The sequence below is a fragment of the Hypanus sabinus genome, chromosome 7 (assembly GCF_030144855.1).
Source record: "Hypanus sabinus isolate sHypSab1 chromosome 7, sHypSab1.hap1, whole genome shotgun sequence".
Taxonomy (NCBI): domain Eukaryota; kingdom Metazoa; phylum Chordata; class Chondrichthyes; order Myliobatiformes; family Dasyatidae; genus Hypanus; species Hypanus sabinus.
In genome coordinates this window covers 90723225-90743581 of record NC_082712.1, presented here as the reverse complement: position 1 = coordinate 90743581, position 20357 = coordinate 90723225, and positions in this window count along the sequence as shown.

Sequence of the window (20357 nt, the reverse complement as noted above, 5' to 3'; positions counted from 1 at the left end):
TATTCAACCTCTCCCTATAACCTTTCCGGTAGCGTAGTGGTTAGCACCAGTGACCCAGATTCAATTCCTGTTGCTCCCTGTAAGGAGTTTGTATGATCTCCCCGTGACCGCATGGGTTTCCTCCAGGTGCTCCAGTTTCCTCCCACAGTCCAAAGTTGGTGATTGTAGATTGTCCCGTGACTAGATTACAGTTAAATCAGGGGCTGTTGGGTGGCACGTCATCCAGGGCCATATCTCAATAAGTCAATGAATATAACTCAGGTCCTCAAGCCCTGGCAATATCCCTGGAAACTGTCTCTGTAGTCCTTTTAATCTAATTACTGTAATATCCTTCCTGTAGGTAGGTGACCAAATCTGTACACAAATTGAAACAATGTAACTGACAGGGAGAACATAACCAGTAATTAATAGAAACATGGAAACAAAAAAAGTCATTAAGAAGGAAAAGTCAAGTCAAGTCAAGTCACTTTTATTGTCATTTCGACCATAACTGCTGGTACAGTACACAGTAAAAATGAGACAACGTCTTTCAGAACCACGGTTTACATGACACAGTACAAAAAACTAGACTGAACTACGTAATAAAAAAAAACCACAGAGAAAGCTGCACTAGACTACAGACCTACACAGGACTACAAAAACAGTGCAGGCATTACAATAAATAATAAACAGGACAGTAGGGCAAGGTGTCAGTCCAGGCTTCGGGTATTGAGGAGTCTGATAGCTTAGGGGAAGAAACTGTTACATAGTCATGCTTCGGAGCCTTTTCCCAGATGGCAGGAGGGAGAAGAGTTTGTATGAGGGGTGCATGGGATCCTTCATAATGCCGTTTCCTTTGCGGATGCAGCGTGTGGTGTAAATGTCCGTGATGGCGGAAAGAGAGACCCTGATGATCTTCTCAGCTGACCTCACTATCCGCTGCAGGGTCTTGCAATCTGAGATGGTGCAATTTCCAAACCAGGCAGTGATGCGGCTGCTCAGGATGCTCTCAATACAACCCCTGTCGAATGTGATGAGGATGGTGGGTGGGAGATGGACTTTCCTCAACCTTCGCAGAAAGTAGAGACGCTGCTAGGCTTTCTTTGCTATGGAGCTGGTGTTGAAGGACCAGGTGAAATTCTCCGTCAGGTGAACACCAAGAAATTTGGTGCTCTTAACGATCTCTATCGAGGAGCCGTTGATGTTCAGCAGGGAGTGGATATAAAAGTAAGCTCGCCAATAATATTAAAGCGGGTACCAAACGTTCTTTTCATTTCTGATAGGTGAGAATGGGTATTGAACCACTGGAAAACAATGCTGGAGGGGTAGTAATGGGGGACAAGGAAATGGTGGATGAACTGAATAAGTATTTTGCATTGGTCTTCACTGTGGGAAACACTAGCTGTATGGTGGAAGTTCCAGATGTCAGGAGTCATCAAGTGTGTGAAGTTACCATGAAAGAAGGTCCTAGGGATACTGAAAGATAAGTCTCCTGGACCAGATGGTCTACACCCCAGAGTTCTGAAGGAGGTGGCTGAAGAGATTGGCAAGACGTTAGTAATGACTTTTCAAGAATCTCTAGGTTCTGGAAGGCTGGAAAATTACAAATGTCACTCCACTCTTCAAGAAAGGAGAGAGACAGAAGGAAGAAAATTATAGGCCAGTTAGTCTGACCTCAGTGATTGGGAAAATGTTGGAATTGATCGTTAAGGATATGGTTATGGGATACTTGGAGGCATGTTATAAAATAGGCCAAAGTCCACGTGGTTTCCTTAAGGAAAAATCTTGCCCGACAAATCAATTGTAATTCTTTGAAGAAGTAACAAGCAGGATAGACAAAGGAGAACTGGTTGATGGTGTTTACTTAGATTTTCAGAAGGCCTTTGACAAGGTGCCACAAATACAAATGAGGCTGCTTAACAAATTAAGAGCCGCTGGTATTACAGGAAAGGTACTAGCATGGACAGAGGATAGGGTGTTGATAGGTGGCAAAGAGGGGGAATAAAGGGAGCCTTTCCTATTTGGCTGCCAGTGACTTCTGGTGTTCCACAGGGATCTGTTTTGGAATCGCTTCTTTTTACATTAATAATAAATGCCGCACAGAATTCTCTCCATGAGTTAGCTTTCATTCCTGGCTCTACTTTGCTGAATGTTTTAAAACACTTTTCCCCCGTCTGCTGGACAGAAGATTTTTTAAAAAAAACCTTCCATGAAGTTATCTTCCTTTAAGACTTCAGATTGTCAGCGGGGACAGTCACATTCCGCAGGCGTCTTTCACTTCCCTAACAAGACGTATACACTTCTGAATTGTAGCCAAGGTTTGACGTAAGAAAACTGCTCACATTTACAAAAACAAGTGTCACAGTATGCAAAGTGATAACAAGCTGAACATACAAACTTGCTGATAAGGGACACTCGTTTTAACAGGGACAACACCCTTACTACTTTGCAAACAACAGCTTCACAATCTTTTACATGCCCAGACGATAGATGACTCAATTTATTGTCTCAAGCAAATACAGTGGTCCCTCAGCAACACCCCTCCCACGGTTTAGGTCTGAAAGAAGATGTTTTCTGTGGTTAGAGTGGTAGGGTGGACCCACTGAATTCCTCCAGCATCTTATCTGTTGGTCTAGATCTCAGATATAGTATCATAGAAAGTTACAACACAGAAACAGGCCCTTTGGCCCAGCTAGTCAATTCCAACCTATTAAAAGTAACTAGTCCCATTGACCTGCACCAGGACCACAGCCCTCCATGCTATATACCTATCCAAACTTCTCTTAAACATTGAAATCAAAATTGGAACTACCACTTCCACTGGCAGATGGTTCATCACTCCCACAACCCACTGAGGGAAGAAACTTCCCCTCATGTTCCATTAAACATTTCACCTTTCACCCTTAACTCATGACCTCTAGTTGTACACCTACCCAACCTGTAGGTCACCCTTGGCAAGGTGTAGCATCTGCTTAACCCACCCCCACCCCCTGATCAGGGTCATGTGAAGCCACGGGAGCGGGTGGTGGATGGTCGTACGAGCAGCCGGTGCAGATCACAAGTCCTGGTTATGCGACCACTGACACCGGGCAGACAATCTCTGAAGAGTGTTGATAACGGCTGGGGTCACCTGTCTTGTAAAGACTCTGCCCAGAAGAAGGTAATGGCAAACCACTTCTGTAGAAAGATTAGCCAAGAATCATGGTCATAGAAAGACCACGATCGCCCACGTCATACGACACGGCACGTAGTGATGCTGGTGATGTACCGTAGTGGACAGGGTGTATAATTTCAACATTTTGTGCTTATGATACATAACTTTACTTAGTGTTCAGTGATGCACCATGAAAACGTCGCTCACCAGATGGGAAATTAATTATTCTTGAGCCCTCCCCGCTGGATATTATTGTTTCAGTAATTGTGTTTTATATTGGAAAAGGGGTGTTGTTTTTGGATTATCAAAGCTCTGATCTTTCTATGCTTCTGTCAGAGGCTCACGTTTGCAGGCAGCAGCGGAGCCCCGCCCCCGACATTTGACTGACCCATCGGAGAGAAGCTCCCGTCTGTCCCGTCTGCATCAAGCTGTTGTTGCATTGCTGGCTGTTACATTCTCGTCCTCCATCTCTCCTACTATCTTCCTCCCTCCCCTCTCTCCTTCACTCCCTCTATTGCTCCTTCCATCCCTCTCTACCTCCCTCCCTCCTTCTGTCTCTCTCTCCCCCTCTCCTCCGTCATTCACTCATTCTCTGTCCCACTGCTTTCCCTTCCAATTCCTCCCTCCCACTCTCTCCATCCCTCTGTCCTTCCCTCTATCCGTCTGTCCCTCTGTTCATCCCTCACTCCTTCTTTCAGTTCCTCCCACAGTCTCGCTTTCCCACCTCAAACTCCTTTTCAGAAGTTGAGAGCAAATTTATTATCAAAGTACATATATGTCACTGTGGTGACCCATTTCCTGGCACATCCGAACCGACTCACAATTAGATAGCCTACGGGGGTTTGCGAGCACAGAGCTTTGGAGCCTCTGCGCCATGGGGGGCCGGTTGACAGAGGCTTAAAAGTGAGGCTGAAGTTTTCGAATAAAGTTTTTTTCCTTCGACTGCAGTTACCGACTCCGTGTCGTAATTTTAGCGCTGCGTGTAGCACACCGCTACATCACCATATACAACCCTGAGATCATTTCCTTGTGGGCACACTCAATAAATCTATAGAATAAAAACCATAACAGAATCAGTGAGGCCAATGAGCTTTCAACTGATGTACAAAAGACTACAAACTGTGAAAATGCAAGAAGAAAGAAATAATAATAATTAATTAATAACCAGTAAATGTCAACAAGGAGTCGTGGAAGCTGAGTCCATAGGTTGCGGGAATAATTCAGTGATGGAGCGAGTGAAGTTGAGTGAAGTTATCCCTGTAGGTTCAAGAGCCTGACAGTTTAGGGGTATTAACTATTGTTAAACCTGGTGGTGTGGGTCCTGAGGATCCTGTACCTTCTTCCTGATGGCAGCAGTGGGAAGAGAGCATGGCCTGAGTGGTGGGGCCCCTGATGATGGATGCTGCTTTCCTGTGACAATGTGCTCAGTGGTGGGGAGGGTTCCACTCGCATTGGACAGCTATATCCACTTCATTTTGTAGGATTTTCCATTCAAGGGTATCGGTGTTGTCCATACTAGGCTGTGATGCTGTCAGTCAATATATTCCTCAGCACACATCTAAAGAAAGAGTCAAAGTTTTAGATGTCATGCCAACTCTTCGCAAACTCCTAAGGAAGTTGAGGCATTGCCATGCTTTCTTCATAATTACGCTTACATGCCTCCCCACCTTCTCTCACTCACTCCCTCTGTCCTACCCCCCCTCACCAGCTTCCCACCTTTCTTCGCTTTCTCTCCCTCAAGCACACTCCCTCCCTTCCTCGACACTCACTTCCTCACAGCCCCTCTGCCTTCCTTGCTCCCTTACCACCTTCCTTCCATTCCTTGTTCCTTCACCAGCTCACTCTCTCTTCAACTCGCCCTCCCTCCCTCGTATTCATTCCCTCCATCGTACCCTGGCTCCCTCATTCCCTTTGCTGCCTCCATCACCCTCCCTCGCCACCTTCCCTTCCTCCCTCCCTCCCTCGCTCCCTGATAGAGTCATGGCCATAGAAAAATAGCGCTCGGGAAGGTTATTCGGAGTTTGTAGTCTGTGCCTTCTCCCATCGACCTGCACCAAGACCACGGCCCTCCACACCCCACCTATCCTAACAACTCTTAAATGGTGAAATTGAGCTTGCATACAGCATTCCCTCTGTCTCTTCACCTTGCACCCTCAGTGGGGAAAAATTCCTTTTTGCATTTACCCTATCTGTACCCTTCATAATTTTGTATACCTCTGGCAAATCTTCCCTCAATCTTCTACGTTCCAAGGAATGAAGTCCAAACCTGTTCAGTCTTTCCTGATAACTCGTGTCTTCCAGTCCCAGCAATATCCTTGCAAATTTTCTCTATACTCTTTCAACCTAATTTACTGCAGACAATATTTCACATTGGGCCTCGCCAATGTCTTAAACAAATTCAATATAACATCCCAAAACCTGTACTCGATTGATTTTTGAAGGCCAATGCGACAAAAAATCGCTTTATGACCCTATCTACCTGTGATGCCACTTTCAATGAATGATGGACCTGTGTTTCCAGATCCCTCTGTTCTACTGCACTCCTCAACGCCCTACCGTTCACTGTGCAAGACCTGCCTTGGTTGGTCCAACCGAAGTGGAACAACTTGCATTTCTCTGCAGTAAATAACATCTGCCATTTTTCAGCCCATTTTTCCAGCTGCTCCAGATCCGTCTGCATGCCACGATAGTCTTCCTCGCTGTCCACTACACATCCACAGACTTGCTGATCCAGTTAACCACATTATCATCCAGATTGTTGATATAAATGGCAAACAGACCCAGCATCGATCCCTGTGACACTCCACTAGCCAGCGGCCTCCAGTCAGAGAGGCAACCATTCACAACCACTCTCTGGCTTCTCCCACAAAGCAAATATCTGATCCTCACCTCGAATGCCGAGCGTCCGAACCGTCTTGACTAACCTCTCACTTAGGAGAGGGACACAGAGTATATAGAAGTGAGGTAAAGCGGCATCCATTTCATGAACCCTGTACAGATTACAGAGGGGGAGGTGTTTGCTGTCTTGAGGGAAATCGGAGTGGATAAGTCTCCAGGGCCTGATAAGCATTTGTTTCAGCATGGACTGATTAGGGATAGTGCATAGTGAGTCGATTCGATTACGGTTATTATTCTATTAGGGATTTATTGAGTATGCCTGCAAGAAAATGAATCTCAGGGTTGTGTACGGTGACATATCTGTACTTTGATAATAAATTAACTTTGAACACTCCGTGTACAGACCACCACTGCCTTCCTGTGACAATACCACTACCTGGTGCTGAGAGGTTATAACACAGAACGGACCCTAATCCCACAGAGTCTCCACACTGATGTTCAAAGTCCAAAGAAAATTTATTATCAAGGTACGTTTATGTCTCCCTGAGGCTCATTTTCTTGCAGGCATTCATAGCAGAACAACAGAATACAGCAGAATCAATGAACAACTACACACAAAAACTGACAATCAACGTGCAAAATAAGATAAACTGCAAATACAAAATAAAATAAGTAAGTAATTAATCCCAACATGAATTACAGAGTTGCTGAGAGTGAGTCGATAGGTTGTAGAATCAGATCAGAGTTGAGGCAAGTGAAGTTATTCACCCTGGTTCAGGAGCCGGATGGTTGTAGAGTTCCTGAGCACAGGGCATCCCAGAGGCTGCTGGATGATGGTCATTGAGATAGGTTACCCCGGTCATGGGGCATGGGTATAACTGAAGCCGCTGGCTACCTCAGACTGCCGAAGCAAGAGGTTAAAGAGCTCGGTGAGTACTCCAGGTCAGTACTTGGCCAGATATGCCATCATGGTTCATCCTCCTGAGGCTCTCCCGTCGGACTGGGAGACTAAAACCACAGGGTCGTTGGGGGGCTTTGTGTTCTGTCGGTCAAGGCAAGCTTAACGGGCATAGAAGCGGGAATGCCCTGTGGCCAAACATTTTAATGCCAATTCCCAATCCCGTTCCGACATGTTGATCCATTGTCCTGAGGCCACCCTCAGGGTGGAGGAGCAACACCATACATCCCATTTGGGTAGCTGCCAACCTGAGGGCATGAATATTCCCCCCCCCGCCCACTTCTATTCCCTACTCTGACCTGCTGCTTTCCCCTGGGTCCTCTCCTCCTTCCCTTTATCCTATGGTCCAGTCTCCTCTCCTGTCAGATTCCTTCTTCTCCAGCCCATTACCTTTCCTACCCACCTTCTAGCCATCCTCCTTCCCAACCCCCTTTAATTCTGGCATCTTCCCTCTTCTTCTCAGTCCTGAGGAAGGGTCTCAGCCCAAAACATTGGCTGTTTATTCATTCACAGATGCTGCCTGACCTGCTGAGTTCCTCCAGCATTTTGTGTTACTTTGACATAGAAGATTGATTCTTCTTAGAAGCATAGAATCATACAGCACAGAACAGAAACAGGGCTTTCAGCCCACAGTCTCCGTGCTGTTCTTTCCGCCCATCTGCGCTGATTACCAATGTTAGGGCCATTCCCTCCCATCCCTTGCACCATTTTAAACACAAGGGATTCTGCCAATGCTGGAAATCTTAGGCGACATGCACACACAAAATGCTGCAGGAACTCAACAGGATAGGCAGCACCTGTGGAGGGGAATAAACGGACAAAGTTTTGGGCCGAGATCCTTCAGCAAAACTGGAAAGGAAGGTGGCAGAAGCCAGAATAAAAATGAGGGAGGTGGGGGATAGTGTACAAGCTGGCAGACGACACAGTACTGTGCAAGCGTCTTAGGTACGTGTATTTAGCTAGGGTGACTAAGGCTGCTGCACGGTACTGTATTTATCAACATGGAGCAGAGAGCGAGTTTGTAAACCTGGCGGGAGCAAAGGATATTGGGAATAATGAGGGTGGAATGCCACGGGAGGGGTGTGGAACAGGTGGCAGAGAAGGAGTGCTAGGGTGAGGGAGTGGAATGGGTGCAGACTTACCCAGCCCTGAGACACCAGGCAAGGTCATTTGATCCAAAACAATTGGTTCATTGATCATTACAGAATGTCTCTCTGGTGCTTCCCGCTCCCTCTCCTCTCCCTTCCCCTTTTCCCAACCGTGATTCCCCTCTCCCTGCCCCCTTTCCTATCTCAGTCCACAAAGGAGACACAGATCAGAATCAGGTTTATCATTACTCACATGTCATGAAATTTGTTTGTTTTTTGCGGCAGCAGTACAGTACAATACATAAAATCAATACAGTGCTGTGCAACGGTACCAGCTATACACACTGTATGTGTCTAAGACCTTTGGCCAGTGTGGTAGGTGAGAGATGGAGATCAAAAGGGTAAAGGGGGAAGTTTACCGTTGATGACCGGACTCTGCTGTGAATCAGCTCACATCTCCCTGAAACAGGCTGCACAGGTTGATGGGGATTTAAAGAAAGGGTGTGGTGTGCTTATCATGAGATTCTGCATTTGCTGTAAATCTAAAGCAATAGCAAGTAGAGAGGCTACAGAAAGACTTAGGCCGATTAGGAGAATGGGCGAGAAAATGGCAGATGGAATACAGTGTCAGGAAGTGTATGATCATGCACTTTGGTAGAAGAAATGAAAGGGTTGACTATTTTTTAAATGGAGAGAAAATACAAAAAAAAATTGAAGCACAAAGGGATTTGGGAGTCCTTGTGCAGCATTCCCTAAATGTTCAGTCAGTGGTGAGGAAGGCAAATGCAATGTTAGCGTCCATTTCAAGAGGACCAGAATATAAAAGCCAGGATGAAATGTTGCGACTTTATAAAGCACTAGTGAGGCCTCACTTGGAGAATTGTGAGCAGTCTTAGGGCCCTTGTTTTAGAAAGGATGTACTGAAACTAAAGGGTTCAAAGGAAGTTCATGAAAATGATTCCAGGGTTGAATGACTTGTTATAATAAGAACATTTGGTGGCTCTGGGCCTAAATTCACTAGAGTTCAGAAGAATGAAGGGTGACCTTATTGAATCCCATTGAATGGTGAAGGGCCATCATAGAGTGGGTGTGGAGAGCATGTTTTCTATGGAAAGCCTAAGACCAGAGGACACAGCCTCAGACTAGAAGGGGTGTCGTTTTACAATGGAGATGAGGCAGAATGCCTATAGCCAGACAGCTGTGGAAGCCAAGTCTTTATGTATATTTGAGGCAAGAGTTTGATAGATTCTTGATTGGTCAGGGCATGAAAGGATACAGAGAGAAGGCAGGAGTCTGGGGTTGAGAGGGAGAATCGGATCAGCCATGATGAGATGGCAGTGCAGACTCGATGGGCCAAATGGCCTAATTCTGTTTATCTTATCATGATCTAACACACAAAAAATTCTGGAGGATCTCAGCAGGTCAGGCTATGGAGGGGAATAAACGGTCGACGTTTTGGGCCGAGACTCTTCATCAGGACTGGACAATATTTTACATTTTATGTTTAAACAGGCACATACATAGGCAAGGCCTACATCAATTTCCACAATTGCCAGTGTTGGGAAGCCTCCTTGCCTCAGGGTGATTGCTTACAGATGTTTAAGTGAGAGATATTCCTGATCAGTTGTGAACCAGACTCTCTCCTAGATTTAAGTTACATCTCTGAGCTGCCCCTCCACTCCATCATTATATCCTTTGGGGGCTCCTCCAAAATTTAATCAATGCACAGTATGATCCCACAAACTGGGACCTACAGGTATTGGGAATGGGGATGTTAGTTGGGGGGGGGGGGGGAGAGAAATAAAGGCATGGAGGTAATGAGTGAGCAGGGCAGGGAGGATGAGGTTTGGGTAGTAATGGAGAGGGAGTGAGATGGTGTGGTGTCTTATGACAAGGCTAGTACTTGGGGTGGGTAGTGAGGGAGAGGGACAGAGTTTGTCAAACTTGTGTAGTGCTTAGGGTGGGTAGTGAGGCAGAGGGACAGAATTTGTCAAATTTGTGTAGTGCTTAGGGTGGGTAGTGAGGCAGAGGGACAGAATTTGTCAAAGGTGTTTGGGAAAGTTTTCTGAATCAGTACGTAGAAGTCGCAATGAGACAGTTTGCAATACTTGATCTGCTATTAGGGAACGAGGCAGAGCAGGTGACAGAAATTGGTGCAGGAGAACACTTTGCATCCAGTGACCACAATGCCATTAGTTTCAAAGTTGTTTATGCAAAAAGATACGTCTGGTCTGTGGGTTGAGATTCTAAACTGGTAAAAGCCCAATTCTGATGTAATCAGAAATGATCTGGCAAATAGATTGGGACAGTCTGTATTCTGGTAAAGCTGTACTTGGTAAGTGGGATGTCTTCAAAAGTCAAATTTTGAGAGAACAAAGCTTGTGTGTGCCTGTCAGAATGAAAGATAACAGGTTTAGGAGATAATAAAAAGAGATATTGAGACCCTGGTTAAGAGCAAAAAGGAGGTGCATTGCAGGTATAGGCAAGTAGGAACAAATGAGGTGCTGATGGAGTAAGAAAATGCAAGAGAACACTTAAAAAAGAAATTGGGAGGGCTAAAATATGGCACGTAGTTGCTCTAAAAGACAAGGAGAAGGAGAGTCCCAATGGATTCCACAGATACATTAAGAGGAAAAATATTACCGGAACGGAGCCAAAAGAGACACGGGGAGATCTTAAATGCACTTCTGCATCTGTATCTATCCAGGAGAGGGGGATTGGTAGGCTGTGATCCAGTCAGTCAATACACTGTCAACTCCACATCCAATCCACGACATATCCGTGCACACTACTGATATGTAGAACCAACCTGTGAAGGAGAACATAGAAGACAGTACAGCACAGGAACAGGCCCTTCAGCCCACAACCTCTGTGCTGACCGTGATGCCAATTGAACCTCTTATGCCTATATATGATCTCTTCCCCTCCATTCTCATTTATGTATCTGTCTAACTGCCTCATAAACCCTGCTCTTGTATCTGCCTTCACCACCACCCCAAGCACCCACCACTCTCTGTGTAAAATAAAAACCTTCTCCACATCCCTCCTTTAAACTTACCCCCTCTCACCTTAAATACATCCCCTCTAGACGTCAGACATTTCTCCCCATTGGAAAAGATTCTGAACAGTACAGCACAGGGTAAGGCCACTCAGCTCTCAGTGTTGTGCCAAACTGTTAAATTAGCAATCAAATGCACACGTGTTCTGTTTTGCTGAGGTCTGTGTGTTTCTGCTGAGCGTTGTGGGCACTGGAATGTGCCACAACACATCCTCGGACTGTGTTGGTTGTTCTGCTGTATGTTCATCTGAATCTACCAGCCGACAGTGTGTCCAAATCCTTCAACTTCCAAGAACCTCTTGAGCACCTCTGTCATATTTGCCTCCACCAGTGGCCAGGCAGTGCATTCCAGGAACCCACCCCTCTCCGGGTAAAAATATTTCCCCCCCACACACAGTTCCTTTGAATTTACCCCCTCGCACCTGAAAGTCATACCTTGTGGTGTTAGGCATTTCAACCCTGGGAAAAGTGGACTGGCCAGCCATTTCACTAAAGCCTCTCACTATTTTATTCATTTGTTGGTTACTTTATTAGGCATTGAGATTTTATTTTATTGAGATATTGTGTAGAATAGGCCCTCCCAGCCCTTTGAGCCATGCCGCCCAGCAATCTCCTAATTCAACCCGAGCCTAATCATGACTGATGGCCAATTAACCAGTAATTACCGACCAGTGTGTCTTTGGACTGCAGGAGGACACCAGAAACACTCAAAGCAAACCCACACAGTCAACGGGGAGAACGTACAAACTCATTACAGGCAGCAGCGGGCTTTGAACCTGGGCTGCCTGCATCATAAAGTGTCGTGCTAACCGCTACAGTACTGCTTTTCTTTGGGGGGGGGGATAAGCGATAAGTCCAAGAATCACTATAGAATCAATGAAAGACAGTGCCCAACAGGACGGACGTACGACCAGTGTGCAAACTGGTTGTCTAGTACTGGGCAAACGACAATGAACTGTGCAAATACAAAAAAAAACTCAAGCTTATGTGGCAACTGAACGCATAAAAGCATGCAGACATGGTCGAGAGATTGAGCTATTGTTCCAACCATACACCAGAATAGGGGAAGAAATGTTCATCTCAGTGACTTTGAGCGTGGAATGATTGCTGGCGCCAGGGAGGGTGGTTTGAGTATCTCGGAATCTATGGATCTGCTGGGATTTTCATGCATAACGGTCTCCAGAGTTTACAGAGAAAGGTGTGGAAAACAAAAAAACACCCAGTGAGTGGCAGTTCTGTGGGTGAAAAGGTCTCATTAATGAGAGAGGTCAGAGGAGAATGGCCAGACTGGTTCAAGCTGACAGTAACTCAAATAACCACACATTGTAAGAGCATCTCTGAACGCACAAAACATCAAACATTGAAGTGGATGGGCCACAGCAGCAGAAGACCAGGAACCTGCACTCAGTAGCAATTAATTTGGTACAGGAGGTTTGTAATAATGCAGCCACTGAGTGTAATCCTTTATCAGGTCTCCCCTCAGCCTCTGCCACTCCAGAAAAACCATGTTTGTCCAACCTCTCATCATTAATACCCTCTAATCCAGGCAGTTTCCTGGAGAAACCCTTTTGCCACCCTGCACGGATGTCAATAGACTGAGTGACAATTTGAATTGTAACGTACTCGTGACACGTGACAGTGACTGGAGTTGAAGCTATACTGGACTTGAGGTAATGGTCTTGTGATGGTGGAGTAACATCATTTTCCTGCCAGTAGAGGTCATGTGACAGGTTTTTTTTTACAGGGTATAAAAGAAGGACCCCTCCCTGTGAGGAGGGGCAGTTCGTGGCTGGATTTGCCATGTTGACTTCATGCCACTGCGTGATTTAATGTGATGACGCAATTTAGTTGAAAGATGAAGTTTTATCTAATGCCTAAAGTTTAAAGGGTCATTGGCAGCAGTTTCTTTATAACACTGCTCGTTGAGAATCAGTGGAGAGTGAAGATCGGAGTTCGGGAGTTAAAGATCGAGGAGAATCGATTTCGACGGTGAAACAGGTTCGACCTTGTTTGATCCTCATTCGGAAGGAATTCGTTGACTGTTCTCGTGTTAATCCCTGAGAATAATAGCAGAAAGGATTGAGTACAGTTTTGTAAAGGAAAGGTCAGTGCCTTTAAGCTGTTTCGTTTCGTAAATTCTTCATGGGAAAAAGTTCGATCTTGGGAACCGAAGCAACACGACGTGAAAGAGAATTTAAATCATCTTAAAAAGTCTCTCCTTTAAGTGGACTGTGAGCATTTTGAACTTTTGGCAGTACTACTTTAAAGAACTGTTTAGGCTGCCGAACAGCAGCTGACTTCCGGTTACGTTAGTGATTTGTTTACTTTTGGGGGGGGGGGTTTGTTTTCAGTGTTTAATAAACATGTTATTTGTTATAAAAACCCCTGCCTAACTCATATATTTATTGTTGCCTGAATCCGTAACAGAATGTAAAGTCTTGCACTGTATTTTCTGTATTTCTTGTATATTTTTTCATGGAGGTTTATTTTTGAAATTATTTTTTAAAAAGTTTTTCTAAGACCCACCCCTCCTTTCAAGATCTGTCAGTGCATTTGGAACGACTGATTTTCCAGCACACTTTAGCTCATGTTTAAGATTGACATTACTAAGTCTTGGCTTCAACTGAATGTAAAATTCAGTCTTATCATGATTGCTGCTACACAGGAGTGCCTTCACTCTGAAATTGTACACTAATCTTACCACCTTGTACAACTTTTGACCCTCATGTCATTGTAAACAAGCTGCCTCTATGCTCACTCGCAGCCCGTTGACGTCATGGCAACGGCTATATAGAAAAAAACAAATACTTGATGTATTTTTAGCCTTTATTTGACAGGGTTTGACATCCAGAGAAATATGTGTCTTGAGGGGCAGTTCGGCATCAGCACGCTGAGCTGCCTGTGTGAAGCCTGGGTGTCCTGCCCTCTGCTTCAGAAACAGCCCGGGCCACTGGAATCTCACCACTGTCTCCTCACACCCATTCCTTGTGAGAAAGGAGAGGGAGAAATGGAACCTCCTTACACACCCACACACACCCAAACACACCCACACACACTCACACACACATACAGATACATACAAACAAACACACACAAACACAAACACACTCACACACAAATACACCCACACACACACACACACACACACACACACACACACACACACACACACACACACACACACACACACAGATCCTTTCCACACACAAACACAGGAGGGGTGTGTGCCTAGGGGTTTACCTGTACTGAGGGGTGTACCCACAGGATGGTGTGTGTGTGTGTGTGTGTGTGTGTAGTGGTTTATCTGTGCTGAGGGGTGTTTCTACAAGAAGCTCTGTGTGTGTGTATGTGTGTGTGTCGGGGTATACCTACAAGAAGGGTCGCGTGTGAGAGGGAGAGTTGTGTGTGAGTATAGGGGTGAATCTATAGGAGGGGGTGTGCAGCCAAAGGCCTGGGCCATGGTTGGGAGTGATGGTAAAACCAGGGCCTAGGAGTGGGCCTGCTAATCAGCTGTGATCAGGCACATGTCCCAGGGCAGAGGTTCCCAACACTGGAGCATGCAGGGATGGTGGGTGTGGGGGGATTTGAGGGGAGTGGGAGTGAAGGAATTGGGGAGAAGTTTGTGTTAAATAATCTCTTTAACCTCCATGTTGGGGCCACGCGGAGCCTGGCTTTGTCCATCTGGACACTAGGATTTCCCTTCCACACGCAGATGGTTATGGAATTGCACAGTGCTTCCAGAGGTCATAGGCACCTTGACAGCAGCCCCGAGAACAGTGACCATTCCCTGGTCATGATACTCAAGTATTGGAATCAGATTACTCTACACTCAGTGGTGCTTTATCAATGGCTCACTAATGCAACTATCTAATCGGCCAATCACGTGGCAGCAACTCGATGCATAAAAGCACGCAGACATGGTCAAAAGGCTCAGTTGTTGTTCAGACCGAACATCAGAATGGGGAAGAAACGCGACATTGACCATGGAATGATTGTTGGTGCCAGATGGGGTGGTTTGAGATCTCAGAAACTGCTGATCTCCTGGGATTTCCACACACAGTGGTCTCTAGAGTTTACAGAGAATGGTGGAGCAAGAAATAAAACATCCAGTGAGCAGCAGTTCTGTTGGTGAAAACACTTTGTTAACAAGAGAGGATGGCTGTCGAGCTGGTTCAAGCTGACAGGAAGGTGACAGTAACTCAAGTAATCACATGTTACAACAGTGGTGCGCAGAAGAGCATCTCTGAACACACAACACGTTGAACCTTGACATGGATGTGTTACAATGACAGAAGACCATGAACATACACTCAGTACATATCCAGGGTCTAATAAAGTGGCAACTGAACATGGGTGACATGGAATCTGTGGCTGGAGTGCAGTTTAAATATATAAAGTTGCTATCAATTACAAAAAACAGGACAAAGGAAATGGAATATTGAGGTAGTGTTCATGGGTTCATTCTCCACTCAGAAATCTGATGGTGGAGGGGAAGAAGATGTTCCTAAAACATTGAGTGTGGGTCTTCAGTCTCTGGTACCTCCTCCATGATGGTAGCAACAGGAAGGAGGCTTGTCCCGGATATTGAGGATCCTTAGTGATGCTGGACTCTCAGGCGATATCCTAAAATTCCCAAACTGGCTTCCAGACTGGAATATCGGAATGGAAGTCAATAGTGTGCTTAATTCCTTTGGGGACATCCCACCCAATGCCCAAAGGAGTCCTGACCTCCCCTATGTCCAGCCCTCACCTACATCTAGAACTCCCCCACATCCAGTTCTCCCCTACGTCCAGCCCTCACCCACACCAACAGCCCCCAAATCACTGGCACAGCTGGACTTTTTGACCACCCTCCCCAAACCAAACTGACCACCTCACCAAGAGTCAATGACACAAACAGGAACCTATGATGCAAGGACTTACCTCTATGGATTGGCTCCCACCAGAGATGATGTGTCATGAGGACCACGTACAGCAGAGGTTGGCAGAAACGTTCAGCTGACAGACGCCAACCTTACGGAGTATTTCTGACAATCTTAGGATTTGGAAACAGTTCCTCTGGACCATCAGGGTGAGGAAGGTTTGGCTACAAACTGAACACTCAGACAATCTTCTGCTGTTGAAAGTACCCTGACCGGTTGCATTAGGGTCTGGTATGGCAACTCGAACACACAGGAACGTAAGAAGCTGCAGAGGGTGGTGGACTCGACCCAATACATCACAGGCTCGACCCTTCCCACCCTCTCAAGAAGGCAACCTCCATCATCAAAGGCCCTCACCATCCGGGTCAGGCCATCTTCTTGCAGCTACCGTCGGTCAGAAGCTACAGAAGCCTGAAGTCCCCACCACCGGCTTCAAGAACAGCTCATTCCCTTCAACCATTCAGTTCCTGAACCAATTGACACAACCCTAACACTGAAGTTTAGAAACACCTTGACCACTTTGAGCACGATGCACTAAAATGGAGCAACTGGCTCAATCCCAGAAGGTCTAAAGTCCTATCAGAACCTACACCAGTCCCAACGCTGAATGTTGTAGCAGAGTATGCCGGTATCTGGTTGTATCACGGTCTGCTACGACAATTCGAATGTACAGGAGTGTAAGAAGCTGCAGAGGGTAGTGGACTTGGCTCAGTACATCACACCTCAGCTCAGGGCACTGGAGTTCAGAATTCAATTCCGGTGTCAATCTGGTACAAGTCTGTACGTCCTCCCCGTGGCTTTCCCAGGTGCTCTGGTTTCCTCCTGCAGTCCGAAGACTTAGTGGGTAGGTAAATAGGTGATTGTAAATTATCCCATGATTAGGTTAGGGTTGAATCAGCTTTGGAGGGGGGGGTTGCTGGGGTGGCATGACTCGAAGGGCCGAAGGGCCTACTGCGCGGTGTATCACCACATAGATAAATAAATCCCCGACACACCCCTCCCCACCATCGGTCCCATTTACAGGAGGCTCTGCTTCAAGAAGGCAACATCCATCATCAAAAATGCCCACCGTCCAGCCCTCCCCGGGCACCATCTTGCAGCTACTGTCGGGCAGGAGGTCCAGAAGGTGCTTCCCTTCCTGCACCAACCAGCACCTTTCAGTGTAGTGGCACTATGGCCACTTGGAGCAGCCTTTACTGAAATGGACTTTGTTTTTCTTTCTTCTAATTGTGTTTTTCCTGTAGACATTGTTTATAATCTTGCTTATCTGATACCATGTTCCTGCGTGGTTGCTGTCATTATGGTTTCCATTGCACCTGTGCATACTTGGACTTGTGCAGATGACAATAAACTCCACCTCGACTACAACCATTGGCACAAATCCTAAACGCCCCACTTCATTCTCCCCGTCATCCTCTACCCCCAGCCCTGATCTTACCACCCGCACACTGGGGGGGTGGGGGGGACGGGGACGGGCAACTCGCAGTGGTCAACAAGTCCACCGACTCCACACATCACTGGGGTTTCTCTCTCTCTCCCCCCATCTGTCTCTCTCTGTCTCTCCGTCTCTCACTCTATATCAGCTTCTCTCTCTCTTTCCTTCTCTATCTTCTCTCTCTCTCTCTCTCTCTCTCTCTCTCTCTCTCTCTCTCCCTCCCTCCCTCTCTCCCTCTCTCCCTCTCTCCTGCCTTCCACAAAACCTTGATGGATTAAAGGGTGCTGACCAGATCATGCATGAGATGCCTATATACTGTCCCAATGAGTTAGGTAGCAGGGACACCACAGTTGTGGAGCTGTGTTTAAAGTGACACTGTCACTCAGAGCAGTGTGACCATTGTCAGGAGACCTTTATCGATGGACTGACTGACCAAATATTGCAGGTTACTGTGCCTCATTCCTCCTGCGATCCTTGTTGATAAAACTCATTCCTGTCCTTAAGCATTTCATCAGTCAAATGCTTCAGTGGAGGCACAATGTTTTAACTGTCCAATGTGCCTTAAGGCGGAGGGATGGGAGGCCACATTGAAACCTATTGGATGTTGAAAGAGTGGATGTGGAGAAGATGTTTCTAATAGTGGGAGAGTCCCAAGGGCATCTCTTTAGAACAGAGATGAGGAGGAAGTGTGTGTGTGTGTGTGTGTGTGTGTGTGTGTCTCCACCAGTTTCCTCCCACATTCCGAAGCCATACTGGTGGGTTAAATCTACCCCTAGTGTTTCCAGCTCAGCAACAGAATGCAGGAGGTGTACAATGATGGAAAGATTCATAGGGAAGAGGACTGCTCAGAGAGCTGCATGGATTTGATAGGTTGAATGTCCTCTTTCAAATTCATATAAGAGGTTAAGGACTTTGAAATGTTGTGTCACTTGGAATTCTTTTGAAATTTATGTTGGAATAATATTTCACACCACCTCTGTGTTAGATACAATCTCCTCAATCTCCTTCACAAGGCAAGCCCGGACCTGGGAATTGGCTGACATTTAAGATGGGTTAAACTCTCTCACACTCATTCTGCTGCTTCCATACTGTGACTGGATTAACCCCTTCCTCGCCGTGACCCCGAGTGAGCATGTTTAATCACCTCTCCACTCTCAGTCCTGATCCGAAAAGTCGATAATTTCTTTCGTCTCACAGATGCTGTTCAACTGGTGAGCTCCTCTGGCAGACTGGGCATTGTTCGATAGTCAGTGATAGACGAACGAAAACCAGCTTCCCAAAGGCCTTCTTCACCACCCTGCCTAGAACTTGTACTCCAAACACCCTTTGTTCCCCGGCACTCTCCAGGGCCCGAACATCCACTGTGCAAATCAAAGTCAGGTTTACCATCACGGACATACACTCAGTGGACACTTTATTACGGACACCTGCTCGTTAATGCAAATATCTAATCAGCCAATCATGTGGCAGCAACTCAATGCATCAAAGCATGCGGACACGGTCAAGAGGTCCAGTTGTTGTTCAGACCCAACATCAGAATGGGGAAGAAATGTGGCTTTGACTGTGGAGTGATTGTTGGTGCCAGATGGGGTGGTTTGAGTATCTCAGAAACTGCTGATCTCCTGGGATTTTCACACACAGCGGTCTGTAGAGTTTACAGAGAATGGTGCAAAAAGCAGAAAAAAACATCCTGTGGGTGGCAGTTCTGTAGGAGAAATGCCTCGTTAATGAAGAGAGGTCAGAGGAGAATGGCCAGAGAGTTTCAACCTGACAGGAAGGTGACAGTGACTCAAATAAGCACATGTTACAGTAGTGATGTGCAGAAGAGCATAGCTAAATGGATAACACGTGGAACCTTGGAGTGGATGGGTGGGCCACAGCAGCAGAAGACCATGAACACAGATTCAGAGGCCATTTTATTAGGCCTCTGAATGTATGTCATGAAATTTTATGGCAGCAGTACAGTGCAATACATAAAGTATACGATAAAATAAGAATTATATATATATCTTTAAATTTAAATAAGTAGTGTAAAAATGTGCAAATTTGTGTTCATGGGTTGGTTCATTGTCCAATCTGAAATCTGAAGGTGAGGGGAAGAGAAAGCTCCCAAAGTGTTGAGTATGGGTTAACATTGGTTTCCTGAATTTATTCCACACTCCCGAACTCTGACAAAGTACAAGCTTTTCTCCTCAAATTAAAGATGAAACTGCAATCTCAGGAAGGACCTCGAATGCACATATTTATATTTTATTTAAGGAATACAGTGCAGAACAGGTTCTTCTGGCCCAACGAGCCGCACTCCCCAGTGACCCACCCATTTAGCATCCAAGGCAATCTACAGTTAACCTAACTGGTATGTCTTTGGACCATGGGAAGAAACCGGAAAACCCGAAGGAGACCCACATGGTTTGTGGGGAGAATGCACAGACTCCTTATAGGTGGCGTCGGACTCCAGAGCTGTAATTGTCTCACACTAACCTCAGGATTCAGGATGCCTCTGGTTTTGTTGATGCCATCCAGGCCACAGTGGGAATATTGGCAGTGTGACTGAGACACCATCACATCATAGTAACCTCTGGTTGTCCGGTATTACAAAACTAATGTGCGATAAATAACTTGTAACATCCTGCCAAGCCTATGACTATTCCCTGGTCATCGTCATATCCCATGGTCGTATCAGAAGTCATCATCATCATTATGTGCTGTGTCGTACGACATGGGGAATCATGGCTTTTCAAGACATGGGCTCTTTATTCCTCTCCATAGATGCTACCTGGCCTGCTGAGTTCCTCCAGCACTTTCTTAAGCTCATCACCCCCACTGAGGCTTAAGTCAACAACAGCAGCTTGCCAGAGTCCTCTGTCCTGGACCAGTCTCTCAAATTTTCCCAGGTGAAGCCCATCCTCTTGGTGTGTCCTTCCT